Source organism: Kogia breviceps, chromosome 1 (genome assembly GCF_026419965.1).
Source record: "Kogia breviceps isolate mKogBre1 chromosome 1, mKogBre1 haplotype 1, whole genome shotgun sequence".
Lineage (NCBI taxonomy): Eukaryota > Metazoa > Chordata > Mammalia > Artiodactyla > Physeteridae > Kogia > Kogia breviceps.
The window spans coordinates 63,980,331-63,988,104 of NC_081310.1; positions in this window are offsets into that span (position 1 = coordinate 63,980,331).

Sequence of the window (7,774 nt, forward strand, 5' to 3'; positions counted from 1 at the left end):
ATAAATCTGATGCCAAAATTCTTTTTTCTTCTTTTTATAAACAAAAGAGGGTTATACAAGATACAAACCAGCTAGCCTGGAAACCTCAGATACTGCAGGGTTCAGACTAGGTCCACAAAAATGATCCACTTTCTGTGATTCTAAGTCCAGCAGGCTTTCCTCGGGCTCAGGGACAGAGGATCTTCCCCTGTACTGGTCTCCATCCCACTCCAAGAAAGTACAGAGGGTGAGGAGTTCCAGCAATATGCTGAGTTGCCTGGCACATGATCAGTACTCCAGAAATTCATGACCTCCATAAGTTGGTCTATCACTGAGTGCTGCTCAGAAGAATGCAACAAAGGGCCAGCCATGTTTGTTATTACATGTGGTCCTAAGAAGGACCACAAACCCTGACATTATCCAATTAAGCTCTTAATCCTCAGGTTTAAGGTTTGTGCGTTCAGGGGATTGCTACTAAAGAGCAATTCTTCCTGACCACTTCACCTTTTCTGCAATAAACATCTAAAGTCCTATAAAGTTTTCAGAAAAGGAGTTGAACCACAGCAGAAGTTTTAACAAAAGATAGGAGATTTGAGCAGGGCTTTGAATGAAAAGTGGAAATTATTAGGTGAAAATAAGAAATATACTAGAGGTAAAGAGAACGTAGACCAGGAATTCCCTGGCCGTCCAGAGGTTAGGACTCGGTGCTTTCACTGCTGGGCCCGGTTTTGAGCTCTGGTCAGAGAATTAAAACCCTGCAAGCCACGCAGTGGGGCCAAAAAAAAAAAAAAAGAGAGAGAGAGAGAGAAGCGTTTAAGCATGGATCAAGTCACAAAAGTGAGGCTGATTTTTGATTTGATAAGAATGAGTATAAAAGAGGATACAAAACTATGCAGTCTTGAGAACAAAGTTGGAGGAAATATAACCTTTAAAGCTGGGTCTTCAAATACCATTTCTCAGTCAGCTGGAATCCTTTTCTTTACTTGCCATAGTGACAGTTCCAAATTTTTCTCTCCAGGTCACCAAATTGTCTTACTCTCAGCAGATGATCTTGCCTCCTACTTTACTAAGAAATCATTCCACGTTAGCTTGTCTCAAATTGTCTTCCCTATTCACTCCTGTTTCAGAAGAGGTTTCTTTTCTTTCCTTCCTTATTTTCAATGTATCTTCCATCCTGAAATGTTCCCTCTGTCTTGCCAAAACCTCAAATTCAAGTTTTCTTCTGTTGTGAGATGTTGAACTTCTCAAAAGAATCTCCTATGTTTCCTGCCTACTTTTTCTCTATAATCACTCCCCACCCCTCCCATTATGGTCTCCAATCTGGCTTCCTCCCACCTTTACTGACACACCTCTGTGAGTTGTGCCCTTGTCTCCAAATCCAAAATTTCTTTAACTCATCACTTATGACTTCTTGGCAGCCTCTAATGCTGCGGATCATCTCCTTTCTGAAATTCTCTTCTCCTTTGGCTCCCATTACCCTAAACATTCCTGATTTTCCTATCTTACTAATTGCTCTTTTCTCATTGTTACTACCTGTCTTCCTACTTTTCAACCCTAAATATAGATAAATCCCAAGTTCTTCCTCTTAAAAATGTTTCTCTTTACATCTTTTTATCTTACCTGTTCTCATGGCTTTAACTATTCCCTATAAGAGGACTACCCCATAACTACATCTTTATCTCTCATTACTCTCCTAAACTCAGGCTTACATTTTTCATTGCACCTTTATACTCAACAAAGGAGAATTTCTCATTTTCTGCCCAGAAACTTTACCTTCTGACCCCAAGATTAATCCAGGCTTCCTGGAATGGAATTTCAGCCTCACCTTTAAATGCTTCCTCTTCCTCATCCTCCAACATACAATCAGTTAACAAGTTGTTTTGATCTTGCAATGTCTCTCAAATCTGCTGTCTCTTTTCTATTTCTAATGTCATCAAACCAATTCAGGTCATCATTGTCTCTCGGGTGGATCTATTGCTATAGACCTTTCATTGGTTTCTCTGTCTCAGTTCTTTTCCTACTATACCTGTCCTACATACTGTTGTGAGAGAAATCTATGTTCTGTCCTTTTATCACTTCCTTGCTTGAAAGTTTTCCATCTCTACTCACTGCCTATGAAATAAAGCTTAAATTCTCTAACTTGCCCTTTAAAAGCTTCCATAAACTGGTTTTTTTTTTTAACATCTTTATTGGAGTATAATTGCTTTACAATGGTGTGTTAGTTTCTGCTTTATAACAAAGTGAATCAGTTATACATATACATATGTTCCCATATCTCTTCCCTCTTGCATCTCCCTCCCTCCCACTCTCCCAAACCCACCCCTCTAGGTGGTCACGAAACCACGAGCTGATCTCCCTGTGCTATGCGGCTGCTTCCCACTAGCTATCTATTTTACCTTTGGTAGTGTATATGTGTCCATGCCACTCTCTCACTTTGTCACAGCTTACCCTTTAATGTATCTTTCCAGCCTCCTCTATCATCACTTCCCATGCTTTATCCAGGTAATCCAGGCTATGTGGATTATCCCAAACATGCTCCATCCCTCCTGCCTCTTTGCAGCACCTTGAAAAAAATAATAATATTAAAAACTAAATTTAAAACATTAAAGAATTTGAAGAGAATTTCATCATTCTAAGACAATTGTTTTCATCTGTGCCTATTATTGCCTGGTCCTTTTCTACAAGAAGAAAGGTTTTACATAAATGCAATTGTAAGTACTTGTTCTTCTGTACTCTATTTTTACTTAAGATTATGATTTTTAAAATGGTTCTGAAGAACCTAGGGGTAGAACAGGAATAAAGATGCAGACGTAGAGAATGGACTTGAGGGCACAGGAAGAGGGAAGGGTAAGCTGAGATGAAGTGAGAGAGTGGCATTGACATATATACACTACCAAATGTAAAATAGATAACTAGTGGGAAGCAGCCGCATAGCACAGAGAGATCATCTCAGTGCTTTGTGACCAACTAGAGAGGTGGGATAGGGAGGGTGGGAGGGAGAGGCAAGAGGGAGGGCATATGGGGATATATGTATACGTATAGCTGATTCACTGTGTTATACAGCATCAACTAACACAACAATGCAAAGCAATTATACTCTAATAAAGATGTTTTTTAAAAAAGATTATGCTTTTAGAGCAGAAACAAGAACTACAATCCTGCCACCTATGGAACAAAAACCACATTCACAGAAAGATAGACAAAATGAAAAGGCAGAGGACTATGTACCAGATGAATGAACAAGATAAAACCCTAGAAATGAAGTGGAGATAGGCAGCCTTCCAGAAAAAGAATTCAGATTAATGATAGTGAAGGTGATCCAGAACCTTGGAAAAAGAACAGAGGCAAAGATTGAGAAGATGCAAGAAATGTTCAACAAAGACCTAGAAGAATTAAAGAACAACACCTAGAAGAATTAAAGAACAAACAAGCAAAGATGAACAATACAATAACTGAAATGAAAAATACACTAGAAGGAATCAATAGCAGATTAACTGAGGCAGAAGAACAGATATGTGACCTGGAAGACAGAATGGTGGAATTCAGTGCCATGGAACAGAATAATAAAGAAAAAAGAATGAAAAGAAATGTAGACAGCCTATGAGACCTCTGGGACATTAAATGAACCAACATTCATATTATAGGGGTCCCAGAAGGAGAAGAGAGAGAGAAAGGACTGAGAAAATATCTGAAGCAGTTATAGTCAAAAACTTCCCTAACATGGGAAGGGAAATAGCCACCCAAGTCAAAGAAGTGCAGAGAGTCCCATACAGAATAAACCCAAGGAGAAACATGCTGAGACATATAGTAATCAAACTGACAAAAAATAAGGACAAAGAAAAATTATTAAAAGCAACAAGGGGGCTTCCCTGGTGGCGCAGTGGTTGAGAGTCCACCTGCCGATGCAGGGGACGCGGGTTCATGCCCCAGTCTGGGAGGATCCCACATGCCGCGGAGCGGCTGGGCCTGTGAGCCAGGGCCGCTGAGCCTGCGCTCCGCAATGGGAGAGACCACAACGGTGAGAGGCCTGCGTAACGCAAAAAAAAAAAAAAAAAAAAAAAAAAAAAAAAAAAAAAAGCAACAAGGGAAAAATGACAAATAACATACAAGGGAACTCCCATAAGGTTAACAGCTGATTTATCAGCAGAAACTCTACATGCCAGAAGGGAGTGGCACAATATATTTAAAGTGATGAAAGGAGAGAACCTATAACCAAGATTACTCTACCCAGCAAGGATCTCATTCAGATTTGACAGAGAAATCAAAAGCTTAACAGACAAGCAAAAGTTAATCAAATTCAGCACCACCAAACCATCTCTACAACAAATGCTAAAGGAACTTCTCTAAGAGGGAAACACAAAAGAAGAAAAGGACATACAAAAACAAACCCAAAACAATTAAGAAAATGGTAATAGGAACACGCATGTCAATAATTACCTTAAATGTGAATGTAGGGCTTCCCTGGTGGCACAGTGGTTGAGAATCCGCCTGCCGATGCAGGGGACATGGGTTCATGCCCCGGTCCAGGAAGATCCCATATGCCACAGATTGGCTAGGCCTGTGAGCCATGGCTGCTGAGCCTGTGCGTCCGGAACCTGTGCTCCACAATGGGAGGGGCCATAACAGTGAGAGGCCCGCATACCGCAAAAGAAATAAAACCACACACAAAAAAATGTGAATGGATTAAATGCTCCAACCAAAAGACACAGGCTTGCTGAATGGATACAAAAACAAGACCCATATATATGCAGTCAACAAGAGACTCATTTCAGACCTAGGGACACATACAGACTGAAAGTGAGGGGGTGGAAAAAGATATTCCATGCAAATGGAAATCAAAAGAAAGCTGGAGTAGCAATACTTATATCAGACAAAATAGACTTTAAAATAAAGAATGTTATAAGAGACAAGGAAGGACACTACATAACAATGAAGGGATCAATCCAAGAAAATATAACAATTATAAATATATATGCACCTAACATAGGAGCACCTCAAAACATAAGGCAAAAGCTAAGAGCTATTGAAGAGGAAATCAACAGTAACACAACAATAGTGAGGGACACTAACACCTCCCTTACACCAATGGACAGATCATGCAGACAGAAAATTAATAAGGAATCACAAGCTTTAAATGACACAAAAGACCAAATATATTTAATTGATATTTATAGGACATTCATCCGAAAAGAGCAGATTACACTTTCTTCTCAAGTGCACATGGAATATTCTCCAGAATAGATCACATCTTGGGTCACAAACCAACCTCAGTAAATTTAAGAAAATTGAAATCATACCAAGCATCTTTTCCAACCACAACGCTATGAGATTAGAAATAAATTACAGGGAGAGAAATGCAAACAATACATTACCAAATAATTAAGGCTAAACAGTACATTACTAAATAATCAAGAGATCACTGAAGAAATCAAATAAGAAAACAAAAAATACCTAGAGACAAATGACAACAAAAACATGATGATCCAAAACCTATGGGACACAACAAAAGCAGTTCTAAGAGGGAAGTTTATAGCAATACAAGCCTACATCAAGAAACAAGAAAAAATCTCAATTAAACAATCTAATCTTACACCTAAAGGAATTAGAGAAAGAAGAACAAACAAAACCCAAAGTTCGCAGAAGGAAAGAAATCATAAACATCAGAGCAGAAATAAATGAAATAGAAATAAAGAAAACAATAGCAAGGATCAATAAAACTAAAAGCTCGTTCTTTGAGAAGATAAACAAAATTGATAAACCACTATCCAGACTCATCAAGAAAAAGAGGGGGAGGACTCAAATCAATAAAATTAGAAATGAAAAAGGACAAGTTACAACAGACACCACAGAAATACAAAGCATCCTAAGAGACTACTACAAGCAAATCTATGCCAATAAAATGCACAACCTGGAAGAAATGGACTAATTCTTAGAAAGGTATAACCTTCCAAGACTGAACCAGGAAGAAATAGAAAATATGAACAGACCAATCACAAGCACTGAAATTGAAACTGTGATTAAAAATCTTCCAATGAACAAAAGGCCAGGACCAGATGGCTTCACAGGGGAATTCCATAAAACATTTAGAGAAGAGCTAACACCCATCTTTCTCAAACTCTTCCAAAAAATTGGAAAGCAAGGAATACTCCCAAACTCATTCTACAAGGCCATCATCACCCTGATACCAAAACCTGACAAAGATACCACAACAAAAGAAAATTACAGACCAATATCACTGATGAACATAGACACAAAAATCCTCAAGAAAATACTAGCAAACAGAATCCAACAACACATTAAAAGGATCATTCACCATGAGCAAGTGGGATTTATCCCAGGGATGCAAGGATTCTTCAATATATGCAAATCAATCAATGTGATACACCATATTAACAAAATGAAGAATAAAAACCATATGATCATCTCAATGATGCAAAAAAAGCTTTTGACAAAATTCAACACCCATTTATGATAAAAACTCTCCAGAAAGTGGGCATAGAGGGAACCTACCTCAACATAATAAAGGCCATATATGACAAACCAACAGCAAACATAATTCTCAATGGTGAAAAACTGAAATAATTTCCTCTAAGATCAGGAACAAGATAAGGATGTCCACTCTCACCACTATTATTTAAAATAGTTTTGGAAGTCCTAGCCACAGCAATCAGAGAAGAAAAAGAAATAAAAGGAATACAAATTGGGAAAGAAGAAGTAAAACGTTCACTGATTGCAAATGACATACTATACATAGATAATCCTAAAGATGTCACCAGAAAACTACTAGAGCTAATCAGTGAATTTGGTAAAGTTGCAGAACACATAAGTAATGTATAGAAATCTCTTGCATTCCTATACACTAACAATGAAAGATCAGAAAGAGAAATTAAGGCAACAATCCCATTCACCACTGCAACAAAAAGAATAAAATACCTAGGAATAAACCTACATAAGGAGGTACAGTTTAGTATAGTATAGTTTTCCATACTCAGAAAACTATAAGACACTGATGAAAGAAATCAAAGATGACACAGACAGATGGAGAAATATACCATGTTCTTGGATTGGAAGAATCAATATTGTGAAAATGACTATTCTACTCAAAGCAATCTGCAGATTCAATGCAATCCCTATCCAATTACCAATGGCATTTTTTTATAGAACTAGAACAAAAAATCTAAAAATTTGTATGGAGACTCAAAAGACCCTGAATAGCCAAAGCAATACTGAGGGAAAAAAATGGAGCTGGAGGAATCAGACTCCCTGACTTCAGACTATACTACAAAGCCACAGTAATCAAGACAATATGGTACTGGCACAAAAACAGAAATATTGATCAATGGAACAGGATAGAAAGCCCAGAGGTAAACCCATGCACCCATGGTCAACTAATCTATGACAAAGGAGGCAAGGATATGCAATGGAGATAAGGCAGTCTCTTCAATAAGTGGTGTTGGGAAAACTGGACAGTTACATGTAAAAGAATGAAATCAGAACACTCCCTAACACCATATACAAAAATAAACTCAAAATGGATTAAAGACCTAAATGTAAGACTGGACACTATAAAACTCTTAGAGGAAAACATAGGAAGAACACTGTGACATAAATCACAGCAAGATATTTTTTGATCCACCTCCTAGAGTAACGGAAATAAAAACAAAAATAAACAAATGGGACCTAATGAAACTTAAAAGCTTTTGCATAGCAAAGGAAGCTATAAACAAGACGAAAAGACAACCCTCAGAATGGAAGAAAATATTTGCAAACAAATCAACAGACAAAGGATTAATCT